Source organism: Drosophila subpulchrella, chromosome 3L, assembly GCF_014743375.2.
Source record: "Drosophila subpulchrella strain 33 F10 #4 breed RU33 chromosome 3L, RU_Dsub_v1.1 Primary Assembly, whole genome shotgun sequence".
Lineage (NCBI taxonomy): Eukaryota > Metazoa > Arthropoda > Insecta > Diptera > Drosophilidae > Drosophila > Drosophila subpulchrella.
Genome location: NC_050612.1, coordinates 2285583 through 2300173, shown reverse-complemented (window position 1 = coordinate 2300173; position 14591 = coordinate 2285583). Strand labels below are relative to the sequence as shown.

Here is a 14591-nt window from a genome sequence, read left to right as displayed (position 1 = left end):
ATTTAATTTGAAATTCAAAACTAATTAAAAAATGTTATTTCCAAGCTTAGGAGGTTATATGCTAAAAAACAGCAAAGATATCATTAAAAAAAAAATTTTTTTTCTGATAATTCCTATGGGAGCTATAAGATATAGTTGTCTGATCCGGCTGGTTCCGACTTATATACTACCTGCAAAAGATATAAGACTTTTGGGAAAGTTTCAGCCCGAGAGCTTTAAAACTGAGAGACTAGTTTGCGTAGAAACGGACGGACAGACGGACATGGCTAGATCGACTCGTCTAGTCATGCTGATCAAGAATATATATACTTTATTTATACTTCTGACTGAAATCAATATACCCTCTGTAAGGGCATAAAAAGGGATTCAAGCAAGAGCTACCCGAACATGCACACCTGTCTATTACCTGACCGGAATAAAAGGGACACATGCACAAGTCTGAAGGCGCTCGCCCATTGACAAGATCATGGGCCTCACGCCAACGATCACACGGCTGACTGCTAGCTCTAATACGTTCCCATAATAGGGGTTGAAATCACGACCACGCAACAACTCGCAAGTAGCCGACATATCTCACTCAAGGAAATATTTTCCATTCTCCGTACCTGTAATTATACCCGTACTAGATTCGTCGGAAAGTTTTTAACAGGCAGAAGGAAGCGTTTCCGACCCCATAAAGTATATATATTCTTGATCAGGATCACTAGCCGAGTCGATCTAGCCATGTCCGTCTGTCCGTCTGTCCGTATGAACGCTGAGATCTCGGAAACTATAAGAGCTAAAATACTGGGATTAGGCCTGCAGATTCCTGAGATTCCTGCGCAGCGCAAGTTTGTTTCAGCAGAGTGCCACGCCCACTCTAACGCCCACAAACCGCCCAAAAACAAAAATAAAAATTTCAACTGAAATGTATTGTTCTCATCAATACCTATCGATTGACCCAGTTCGCCACGCCCACAAACTTCAAAAAATCGTTAGTATGAACGTGGATATCTCGGAAACTATCAAAGATAGAGAATCGGGATCTCAGATTTAGACTCCGTAGCTTTGTACGCAGCGTAATTTTGTAACGCGAATATGCCACGCCCACTATAACGCCCACAAACCGTCCACACCTGTGGCGACCACTATTTTCATGGTAGATAAACAATTTTAGCTGAAATGTATTGGTCTCGTCAATACCCATCGATTGATCCAAAAAAAAAATTTGCCACGCCTACCCTAACGCCCACAACGATTAAATCTGTCTTCCACCGGTAGGTGGCGCACTTAAATCTCGCTTTGCTGCTTGCATATCTCCAGTTTCCTTTGTTCCCTTAAGCTGAGTAACGGGTATCTGATAGTCGAGGTACTCGACTATAGCGTTCTCCCTTGTTTTAACTCGAAACAAGAAAGGAAGTTAGCTTCGGCAAGCCGAAGCTTACATACCCTTGCAGCTATAATTATTAAATTTAAAAACACAAAAAATGATATTCCCAATAGAATCAGATAATATGTCAAAAAACACCGAAGCTGTAATTTGTTTCATATTATTTTCCTACCATTTTCCGGTCGGTCCTATGGCAGCTATATGATATAGTCTTCCGATTTTGATAAAATTAAATTCGAAACTAAGAACTAATTAAAAAATGTTATTTCCAAGCGTTGGAGGTTATATGTTAAAAAACACCGAAGCTATAATTTGTTTCATATTATTTTCCTACCAATTTTACGATCGTTCCTATGGCAGCTATATGATATAGTCGTCCGATTTTGATAAAATTAAATTCGAAATTCAGAACTAATTATAAAATGTTATTTCCAAGCGTTGGAGGTTATATGTTGAAAAACGCCGAAGCTATTGTTTGTATAATATTACTTTTCCACCAATTTTCCGATCGTTCCTATTGCAGCTATATGATACAGTCGTCCGATTTCGATAAAATTTAATTCAAAACTTATAACTAATTAAACAAGAAAGGAAGTTAGCTTCGGCAAGCCGAAGCTTATATACCCTTGCAGCTATAATTATTAAATTTAAAAACACAAAAAATGATATTCCCAATAGTATAAGATAATATGTCGAAAAACACCGAAGCTATAGTTTGTTTCATATTATTTTCCTACCAATTTTCCGATCGTTCCTATGGCAGCTATATGACATAGTCGTCCGATTTTGATAAAATGTAATTCGAAATTCAGAACTAATTAAAAAATGTTATTTCCAAGCGTTGGAGGTTATATGTTAAAAAACACCGAAGCTATAATTTTTTTCATATTATTTTTCCACAAATTTTCCGATCGTTCCTATGGCAGCTATATGATATAGTCGTCCGATTTCGATAAAATTTAATTCAAAATTCAAAACTTATTAAAAAATGTTAATTCCAAGCTTATGAGGTTATATGCTAAAAAACACCAAAGATATAACATTTTTTAATTTTTTTGTCCGGTTATTAATATGGGAGCTATAAGATATAGTTGTCCGATCCGGCTGGTTCCGACTTATATACTACTTTTAAAAGATACAGGACTTTTGTTAAAGTTTCAGCCCGATAGCTTTTAAACTGAGAGACTAGTTTGCGTAGAAATGGACGGACAGACGGACAGACGGACATGGCTAGATCGACTCGTCTAGTCATGCTGATCAAGAATATATATACTTTATGGGGTCGGAAACTTCTCCTTCACTGCGTTGCAAACTTTTGACTGAAATCAATATACCCTCTGCAAGGGTATAAAAAGGTTATTTCCAAGCTTAGGAAGTTATATGCTTAAAAACACCAAAGATATAATTTTTAAAAAATTTTGTTCCGATTATTCCTATTGGAGCTATAAGATATAGTTGTTCGATCCGGCTGGTTCCGACTTATATACTACCTGCAAAAGATATAAGAGTTTTGGGAAAGTTTCAGCCTGATAGCTAGTTTACGTAGAAACGGACGGACAGACGGACAGACGGACATGGCTAAATCGACTCGTCTAGTCATGCTGATCAAGAATATATACACTTTATGGGGTCGGAAACGTCTCCTTCACTGCGTTGCAAACTCTGACTGAAATCAATATACCCTCTGCAAGGGTATAATAAAAGGTCATGTTTACGTCAAAAGGGCGTTTAATTTCAGAAGGCAGTGTCGAGCGGCAGTTTTATCCAGATGTCTACATCTCGCACGCTCGCACTGCCGTCCGCTCTCCCTCTCCATCTCTCCCCTAAGTCTTCGCTCCGCTCTGGAGCGCTTAAGTTAAGTTAGGCTTAAGGAGCTCTTATTTCATAGTGTACCCCCGTGTTTTTTTGCATACCCTTCGTTCTCGTTCTCTCAAGCCACCCGCCCCAACATTTTGGTCCAGTCGAAGCCGGATTTTCAAAATCTTTGGATTTTCCTCTCCTAGAGTTTTCTTTGATTTTTCCCAGCAGGCTTGAACCGCTCGAGATAAGTTCCACTTACTATATTTTGCAGGTCATACAGTCAGTTTTTTGAACCCCATTTCGACTAACTTTCTGTTTGATATATTGTCTAAATCCAAAAGTGATTAATTCGACGCAACGGCAATAAATATATGTATTTCACTTCTGTTATTTGTTCCCGACAATATTCCAGTTTATTTTGCCCACAATTGTACACTTGAAGCAATTCCAGTAAATATTTCAGTGCTACTATTTAACTAAAATAATTCTCAAATATATTTTCAATTCCAATTGTGTGTAAAATATAACTCAGCCACAGTAAAAAATTTCCGATCATAAAATTTTTCTTTAAGATTTGCACTCCTTATTTTTTACTGTGTTCCAGCTGCGTGTGTATATTTACATAAATATTCTAGTACAGTCCACTCTAACTACTCTTTCTAATACAGTCCACTACTTTTCTCGACCTACAAATACGGCTAAATTATTTCTAAAATTAAAAACAAAGTTGCAATATCCACAAATTTACTCCAGCAAATAAATCGTCTGCAATTTAGTTTTGATGGTGACAAACAAACGCATAAGCGAATTCTTTACAATTCCCGCAGCGTTATTCCGCTATTCGCACCCCACATATGTACATATGTACAGTGTACATATTTACGTATATCGATATTTTTGCTAGTGCCCAGTGGGTCAAAGGCTCACAATAATTCTTCCTTTCAAACAAACAAAATTAAAGTCCGTAATTCTTTACATAAGTCCGACCATCCGATATAATAAATATTTATTGACTTTGCCTATCCGACAGTGTGACCGTATATATTTACAATCCTGATTGGTTCCTAAATTCCAATTGGATTCTAGCCCGTTTCCTTACTTCTGAATTACAAATTTTAAATTATTTTACGTCATGGCAACATCAGTTAAATCCGCTTTAACCCGATTTATGGCCACAGCTGACTGTCTGATCCACTTTGTGGCCACTGTGAACGCTCCAGGTGCTCCTACCCCAACGTTATCCGCCTGTAAAATCCGTCGCGATCACTTCAATTCCTTGTGCCAAACGGTAAAGGCAGCTTACGACATATGCTCCGACTGCATTATAGCTGCAGGCGAGGGCGCCGCAGACACGAAATCCATACTAAAATTCAAGTATTACCAAACGTACTTCACCTATGAAATGTTTGCCGCGCAGCTCATGGAACAAATCCAAAAAGGCTCCTCCCAAATACCTCAAGCTCCAGTAACTCCGTCCCGAAATTCCACGTCGTATGGCTGTCGACTCCCTGCTATCGACACAGAGGTTTTCTCTGGCGATTATCTTCGCTGGCCAACTTTCCGGGACCTTTTCACGGCAATATACATAGACAATCCGAGTCTAACGCCCGTTGAAAAATTTTTCCACTTAAATTCAAAAACAAGTGGCGAAGCTCATTCCATAGTTTCAAGATCCCCACTCACCAATGATGGCTTTCGCTCAGCCTGGAAAAACCTAACTGAGCGTTTCGAAAATAAGCGATTGCAGGTGAACAGTTACCTAAAAACACTTTTCAATGTGCAATCCATAGCACAGGAGTCGGGGGCAGCCTTAAAGCAACTTCAACGCACTTTTCAAGGTTGCTTAACTTTCTTAAAACTTTCCGGTGTTAATATTGAGAATTGGGACCCTATCCTGGTTTATATGTGCTCGACAAAACTACCAAAGCTCACCCTCTCATTATGGGAGCAATCCATCCAAAATAAAGCCGAAATTCCTACGTGGCTTGAGCTTGATTCCTATTTGACGGAGCGCCATCGAACTCTTGAGGCCGACGATAGTTTCCGATCTGCCAATGTCCAAAGACACAAATCGAGTGGCAGAATTTCCAAAAATAAATTCCTTCAACACCAGGGTAGTTCCGATACCCAAAGGCAGCGATCTGTGTTCGAAGAAGAACCATCCAGTGCGTATATGTCCACGCTTCCTACAAATGACGGTAAACGATCGCCTAGCCTATATTCAAAGGAAGCAGTTGTGCTCCAATTGCTTTGCAAGTAGCCATCAATTCCGGGATTGCACAAGCAATCACTGCCAAGATCGGCATCACACATTGCTGCATCGAAACAGCGGTCCTACTACTCTGCCGATTCCATCCGACCCTCCAAGGCCAGTATCCGCCTCAGTTTTAAACACCATTTCGTCCTTTTCAACGCAAGTTTCCGTACAAAAAGTTCCACCTAAAAATACTCCATCCGAATATTGGGTTCCATACCCTGCCTTGGATGGCAGACGTACTCGAGGTATTAAATCCTACCAATGCCGAGTCTGCCAAAATATCCATCGTCTACGGAAGTGCCACCACTTTCTAGGGCTAAGCCCCCAGAATCGGCTCCAGGAAGTACATATCCAGAAGTACTGCTCCAATTGCTTGGCTCACAATCATTCCAAGGACTCCTGCCGCAGTGGTCATCACTGCCACAAGTGTGAAAAGGGCCACCACACTCTTCTACATACGGACGACCGATCTTCACTTCAAACATATTCCTGAGCCTACTATCCTGAGGTTCTTGCTACGGGTGTCCTCGCAAGGGGGGGAGAATGTATACGTCAAAAGGGCGTTTAATTTCAGGAGGCAGTGTCGAGCGGCAGTTTTATCCAGATGTCTACATCTCGCACGCTCGCACTGCCGTCCGCTCTCCCTCTCCATCTCTCCCCTAAGTCTCCGCTCCGCTCTGGAGCGCTTAAGTTAAGTTAGGCTTAAGGAGTTCTTATTTCATAATGTACTAATAAACACCTATGCCCGTCGCGCAAAAACCCCAAATTACCCCTGTGTTTTTTGCGTACCCTTCGTTCCCGGGACTTTATCTATTTCAGCGATCAAGCCACCCCGCCCCAACAGTTCAAAAGTTTATTTTGTAGCATAATAATACATTTATTAATTTATTTTGGTATTGCGAACATGTTTTATTGTGTATTGAAATTAGTTTTCTGGCTTCGTTCCGGCGATTTGCATAGAAGAGGCAGGCGCACGTTTCCGACCTCAATTCAGGATTACAAAATGTAATGTGTTCACCAAAATTTGAGTTTTCAGAGCATGTCCACCTCAATTCATGAATATACTTTTTTGTGTTTAGAAGGTATTGAAAATGCTGACCAGTTATCTGTCCTTTAAATTATTTAATAAATTGGTCAATTTTCTCATGAAACCTTATTTGGTTAATTTTGTTTTCTTGCACATCTTTACACATCTAGTCTCAACTTCAAAAAATGTATAAAAATTATTTTATTGTTTTGAAGCTACTTTTAAAAAAGTCAAAATAATGTATGCATTGTTAAGAGCACAAACCCCTCCCTTAAGGTGTGTTTCACAATAGGGAAACCGGTTTCCTTTAAACCTATTTAATGACGGACAGCCCATTTCCTCGATATTAATGAGCTGACGACTCCAAAAAAAGTCTGTAGAAATCGTTTCTTTTCCACACCTCTACAAATAATTTGTTTTCCGCTTGTAATTGTCCTTAGATACTTTCGAGTTTGTGGAAAACAATTTTCTCCATCGTTCCAAACAATTTTGTGATGTGTATTGGTTAACCAAATTAAATACAAAATCTCGAAAGACAGCGATTTTGTATTTAGCAAAGTAAAATCATATGGTGGTTCTATTAAAAAACTATTATTCAAGCTTGGATCTTTTTCGAATACAATTCCAATTTCCTTTAGAATAAAATTATTATTATTATCAAAGAAACCTTGAACATCAATCGAAACAGCATCTTTCAACATTTTTCTAATGTTAAACAACTCGTTGTACTAGTCCGTTTAATGGTTTATATTCAACTAAACGGTCATGTATGAGGAGACAGTAAGCTTGGGTATTTACATGACTTGGTGTCTTCAGTTCTATTGAAATTCTCACATCATTAGGACCAGTTTTCACTGAATCGATTTTATATGAAAGATCAACCACAATAATAGGGGTCTTCAATTTAAATTTATTTGGGGTCAATAATGGTTGTGATTATAGTAACTAGATTAAAATCTTTTATACATTTCATATAGGTGAGCATACTGATTCTTACTTAAATCAACATTCAGATTATCATATGGATATGACTCAGAATTCAAGTGAACTTTCAAGTTTGAGTAGTTATTTGTGATAAGTTCTCCATTTAGTGTAAATCCAATTATGGCAAACCTTGGTTTTTCGCGGTTAGCCGACACTTTCACATTTCAGCTGTACCCCAATTTGAGGTTAACATATGAATCCCAACTCTGGAATGCGATTGGTAGGTTTACACAACTTTTAATAATATCGTACATCTTAATTTTTGCAAAATCGCTCAGAGTTACATGGGGAATTTTCCAGGTTTTATTCGTAATTTCCAGTTTAAAAGTTTGTTCATTTCTGGTTTGTTTAGGATTCACCAAGATTCTTAGTTAGCATCAACACTAGTTCGTGTTTACAATTTAACAAACCTTTTTTATAATCCTCAGTCAATCCCAACAAATTTTTTAATGGTACAGAAAATTTGAAGTGGGGTCCCGTAGAAATTTCGTCTTCACTGCTCCATCCAGAATTTAATATATATTGACTTTGAAGATTATCCAGAGATATACAATTGTTTAGGGTAGTAGTCATACCGACATAGACTTGACTTAGACTTGACTTGGAAACGTTGTATTTAATTGTTACCTAGCAGTATTGTGATGGTTATTCATAGTATACTGATGGTTTTTTATATTTCGAGTAAATACTTTTTCCATTTGTTCGGAACTTGAACTCTTTTATTTTGAATAAGGAACGTTTTCACAATTTGTATTTGACCAAATAATAGTAAATTAGAAATCAAATTACATATATGTACATATGTGTTAAATTTGTGACCCATATACGCAACATAATTTAAATTATTAATAATTTGCAAAAGAAAAACAGTTTTAATATTTAAAGAATAGGGTTTTAGTTGAGGCTGCCCAACCACCGGCAGCCTCTTTCTATTTCCATGACAATTATCAAAAGATTTGTCTTTGTAATTTACTATTAAAAGTAAAAAAACATGCTTAGCCAGAGAAAAAATGTGCGTGCATTGTAAACGCTGGGCCGTAACCAAAAACTAAAACCAACGGCACAATGTGCATACTTACATACATTCAGACAAATTAGAGATAAATATGAACAGGCAAAACGGCAAACGCAAGCGCGTCTCCTTCTTCCATTCGAATTTGTACATTGGTGGTCAAGAAAATATGTATGTGCATAAGAACATAAATATTTCTTGTGTATCGATGTTTTGACAATAAGATATGTTCTTATAATATATAAATATAATAAAATAAAATAAATATTACTAAATTGACATATACAAGTTATTAAACTTAAGGACTTATTTGTACACATTTTCTTATTTTCTTTCCCATTACTTTGACCTCTATTGTAAAGTAACGGCACGCGACAGATTTTGTCCGTCCTTTTTGCACACATGCATATGTATGTATATATATACGAAATATTTTGACACCGCTTTGTAGCGAATCCCGCGATCACTTCGAAGCAAGCGGTTCTCCTGATCGGATGTAAAAGTGATTAATAGAGCTCGGTAGACATTCATTTAAGTGGAATAAAAAAGTGAAAAGTACAGAAAAAAGGTGAGTCAAATTAAAATACAATAATTACTTAATATTAAGGCATGTTTTCGCATTTTTCATTTTTATGTTTCTTCTTTGTTGTGCGCGTTATTATTTCGTGAAAATTTAGATGATACATTTAACGAAATAAACAAAGCTTAAAAGAAAATTACATTTAAAAACAATAGAGTATATACGATTGGGTAATAAACATGAAGTGGATAAAAAATATGCGAAAGAAATGAAGAATATGAAAGGAAATTAAGTGAAAACCCGCGCAAACAAGATAAAAGGAGTAGAATGCACAGGAAGGAAAACACTAAAAAAGCGCAAAAAAGACGCTTTGCTGCCGTTGCATTCGGCTCTGTGGCGTCGCAGTCGTTTCACCTATTTCTTTATAATATTTTTTTGTTCTTACACGTGATTTTTGTCTAAATCTAACTAATTTTGAAATTTTTAAAAAATAAAAACGAAATAAACTTAAACAATATTTTGGTCTTATTTAAATCCCTTTATATAAAAAAACTACTCGAAACTTATTAATAAACCAATTAGCTTTTTCTTTATAGATACAAATTTTTTTCAACATATTGTACCCTGAGAAAGAAGCAATTTTATCTAGTAAATGGGACACATTTAAGGAAAAGGTTTTTTGCTTTTACGAAGGGCAAATACAAAACAAAGAGCGACTTAAACTATTAAAGACAGTTCAGAAAACTGTATCACTTGGTAATGTATAATTTTTTTTACATTTCTAAATTTTATCTTATGATAAGCTTGACTTTTTCTAAATTATGCCATTACCAAAAATCTAATAACATATTCTTATTCACAGATTACAAGGACTACATTTACACAGTATTGCTCACATCTGTCATCTTAAATAATTCGTGGACCGTCATTAAAGGAACCAACAAGCGAAAGTAATTATTACTACTGGAACTCGCAGGAAAGTTTTGTACGCACATGCAGGCGTACGAATGTGGCAAAACACAAAAATGTGTGATTATAAAAAACATTGAACGCTTTACTAGCTGCTCTATGCATACATCACTGTGGACGGCAGTACACGTAGTGGCGAAGCGCGCAAGAGAGCGTGCGAAGACAACTACTATATATAGTATGTATCATATAAATTCTAAGAGTTACGTTAAGTACAAATGTATTTAAAACAAAAGTAATGATGACGTGTTAGCATGGTAAAAATAGAGTTTAAGCAGAACAATTGTTTGGATTATATGTTTACGTTTTTTTTCAATAAAAACACATACTCATTTGGTTCTTTATTAAATATAAATCACGCTTGTTTTAAACTACAGATTGGTTTAAATTAATAAATAAATAATACATTTAAATCAAACATAAAGTACAGTTCTTTTAACGGGGATTATATTTAATTTAAATAAATTTGTATTTATATTAAAGTTCATCCCAGTCTGATTTAAATATGAGAATTATTTAATCCAAATAAAAATATGCTGAGTTTGAGGGCGGGCTATAATTATTTTAACTATAAAAACCATTCAAATGAAATATTCTATTTACTGGAACTAAATATGAAAATATTTAAAATAAATATAAATATATAATACTTTTTCTATGGAACATATTTAATTTAATTATTTGGTACTATTTTAACATATTTCATCGAAATTAAAAAAACGTTGGACTTACTACGAGATTATTCAAAAAATAATTAACTATTTAACGTTTTCGATTTTACGATTTTCATGTTAGGATCTAAACCGCTGGGAAAAATAGTTGAAACGTTGGCGAAATAGTGACATTTACGATGTTTTTTTTTACCAATGTATGAATGTCAAAAAACGATTTAAAACTAACTATAATTGGGAAAGTAATTGAAATCGCTCCGGCGTAATACAGTAAAAACAAAAACACTGTGATTATCCCATTTTCTATCACCATAACCAATGTGTATACCCACACTTAAATGTATCCTTTGTCCAAAATGTCTGGGACTTTCACTTATAAATTTGTCACCGATAATTTAAATCCCATTAAGGAAACCACCCATTGCTAACCGTACCATAACCCCAGAGACAAATTGGTTACCTACAATAAACATAGGTGGTGGTGTAAAGGATTGCTAAAATGCCTCGACGCAGGCGCAAAGGTTAAGGTAATGGAACAAATTCATGGAATATTATCCCTTCATAAAACAGGTCATAAAAATATAATTGGGAAAGTATTTGTTTCTTTGCGAACCATTTGTAACTGTTACCAACAACACAAATAGTTGTGATGCAAAGGATTGCTGAAATACCTCGACGCAGGCGCAAAGGTCAAGGTAATCGAAAAAATTCATGGAATATTATCCCTTCATAAAAAGGTCATAAAAATATAATTGGGAAAGTATTTTTTTATTTGCGAACCATTTGTAACTGTTACCAACAACACAAATAGTTATGATACGAAGGATTGCTAAAATACCTCGACGCAGGCGCAAAGGTTAAGGTAATGGAACAAATTCATAGAAATATTATCCCTTCATAAAAAAGGTCATACAAAATATAATTAGGAAAAAAATTTTTTTTGCGAACCATTTACACCTATTACCAACAACACAAATAGTTATGTTACAAAGGATTGCTAAAATGCCTCGACGCAGGCGCAAAGGGCAAGGTATTGGAAAAAATTCATGAAATATTATCTGTTCATAAAAGAGGTCATAAAATATATAATAAGGAAAGTATTTTTTACTTGCGAACAATTTATAACTGTTACCAACAACACAAAAAGTTATGTTACAAAGGATTGCTAAAATGCCTCGCAAAGGTCAAGGTAATGGAAAAATTCATGGAATATTATCCTTTGACCAAAAACAAAAAATTTCTTCTATTTGGATAGCTCGTTGCCCGGTATGGCCGCCAGTATGCCGGTGCAAGCCTTTTGAATGGCCTCTACGTCTGCAGAGCGCTCTCCTTTCATCGGCAAATGCATTTTTCCGAATAGGTAGAAGTCGCACGGTGTCATATCAGGTGAATACGGGGAGTGGTTGATGGTTAAAATGTGATTTTTGGTCAAATAGTCGGACACAAGCGCCGATCGATGAGACGGCGCATTATCGTGCAACAAACGCCAACTTCCATCTTCGCGATATTCGGGCCGAACACGTCGAATACGTCGCACCAAACGTTTCAAAACTCCAAGGTAGAATACCGCGTTAACGTTTTGGCCGGGTGGAACAAATTCTTTGTGGACAATACCCTTGGAATCATAAAAACAAATCAGCGTTGTCTTCACTTTTGAATTCTCCAGGCGCGATTTTTTGGGTTTCGGCTCGTCCGTCATTTATGTCCTCACGACCACTTTGTAAACGTTGAAACCACTCGTGCACTCTGCTACGGGATAGGCAATCATCGCCATAAACTTGTTTCATCAATTGAAACGTTTACCAATTTTAAATTTTACCAATTTTAAAACAAAATTTAATGTTGGCTCTTTGTTCGAAGCTCATTTTCGCACCGATGACAAAAACATACTGACACTTTAAACGCAATAACCTCACTTCCAATAGATGAAATATCATGAAATTTTTACTGGAAGTCGATAAGCGATAGCAGATTCTAACGCACCAGTTGACATATAGATGGCACCACTAGAGGGCGCTAGATTCAAAAAGTCCTGTTTACTTTGGAACTCACCTTGTATATTAATTCAATTCTTTGATTTTTCCATCAAAATGCTTGATAAATCTAGTTGTTTGGTATTCTCTAACTAATTGAGTAATAAGTTTTCATGTGTCTATTTAATTTACCAAAAACAGTATTAGTCTTCTCTCATGAAATTGATCTTTTGGATCCCTCCAATTCCAAACCGGTGAAATATATGTTCCTCATATTTAATAATGATGGTTTGTCAACCCCGACTAACCTCCGCAACATAGATGGGTACTTCTTATTCATATTTAAGATATTTACATCCTTCTCTAACTAATATCCTTTTATCCATCATGTAAACAGGTTTAGAATTGTATTGCATGCTTCAACCCCTAGCCACACCCACCACTGTTACAGATTTGACTTTTCCAATGGCTGCCCCAGCTACCTAAACTGTACATTTCTTTTGATTTTCTCTTTTCCTTTCTTAGCAATGTACACAATTTTTAAACGGGTTCTGACCTCCCTCTTTAATGGAACCTCTACTTTATTTTATATTTCTGATATTTTCCTAACAGTAGGTTGTTAAACTTTTATCATTTAATGGGATTATTGAGCACCCGAAATCCCAGATATAAACTCATAATATGTAACTAGCAGAATATAGTCTAAGATATCAGACTCTAAAAAAACAAGATTTACCTATAATTCAATTTACCATCTACAATCCCTGGAGAACAGTTTAGTACTTGCAGTTTCATTTTCTAATTTATTGATTTCACAGATTCCCGCTGGTGAATACCAATTTTTAACAAATGGCTGCCAACTCCTTACCATTCAGACACTGGTTTACAACCTCGTAGAACTGACTCTCAAGGTATCTGTAATGCGCAATATATTTCCCTCTCTTTCCTTCTAATCAATATTAAAAAATTTCGAAAACTGGTTTTGAAGTTCATTTTATTCTTACAATTACATTATTAAAAATTATTAAGCCAACTGAGATAATAATGTTTTTGTGATAATATCCCATGAATAATACATAATTATTTTTTGAATATTTTCAAACTTATTTATTTCAGAAAATTATTCATTAATCGCATTCAAATAATTTTCATAATATATCTTACAATTTTTTAGATTTATTAATAGAGTTTCCAAATTATTAATAATAAATGATATTGCATCATATCTATTTTTAAGCCTACCTCTTCCCCACCCTGGACTAAGGTGTCACTCGTACCGTGCCGAGAGTCAATCTGGCTGGGAGCCCGAGTCAACAAATAACTCAGTCTCGAACGGTGTGCGCAGACAAGTGGCGATTGCCGGTTCTAAGTCACCCTTACTCGGGTACAGCGGATCTCTGCCCGAATGGACGTGTCCTTTCTCCCCAGCTCGTGGGAGTCACTATGGAAGATACAAATTAAGTTAATAATACAACCCGACACTTTCAAAAAGTCAGAAGTCGGAAGTCGCAACCAGCGACGACCAGAAGAGCGTGGGTATCTCACTGAAAGCCCGCATTCAAGCAACCTCGACACCAGCCAAGGCCGGCGAACAACGCAGCCGACTAGCTCCGATACCCCGCAAAGACCAGCCCAAACCACCCACCAGTGTAGGGGCGGCAAGCCAGCCAATCCAACGCTGATCTGTGGTAAGCACCAGGGGCAAGGAGTTTAAGAGGACACCACCCAACCAAGCAGGACCTCTGAAACGAAAGAAGCGTACCGCAGAGAGCTCAATGTTTGTAGCGCAACCAGCGAGCAAGAAGGCTAAGTCAACCAACCGCGGCACATGGTATAGATCCTTTGCGGAAGTTGAAAAGGATCAGAAGATCATTAGCGTCATCGACCAAGAAGCCAATGGGGTCGGGTTAGACGGGCACTTGCGGCTGTGGCACTGAAAGTTCTGGACAAAAACGCAGGACCGCCCCCCGACTGCACAGAAGCGGGGTGGTACCAGGGCAACGTGAAGC

At 36.7% G+C, this 14591-nt stretch overlaps 1 protein-coding gene and 1 long non-coding RNA gene across 2 annotated transcripts in view; one reads left to right on the top strand and one right to left on the bottom strand.

Annotated features, from left to right (window-relative positions):
• Positions 1-14591, bottom strand: part of LOC119553605 — a 41978-nt gene that overhangs the window by 13774 nt on the left and 13613 nt on the right. The window lies entirely within an intron of this gene.
• On the top strand, positions 8906-10211 carry LOC119553606. Its single transcript, XR_005219774.1, has 3 exons — positions 8906-9017; positions 9566-9725; positions 9832-10211. It is a non-coding gene; the product is annotated as an uncharacterized LOC119553606 (long non-coding RNA).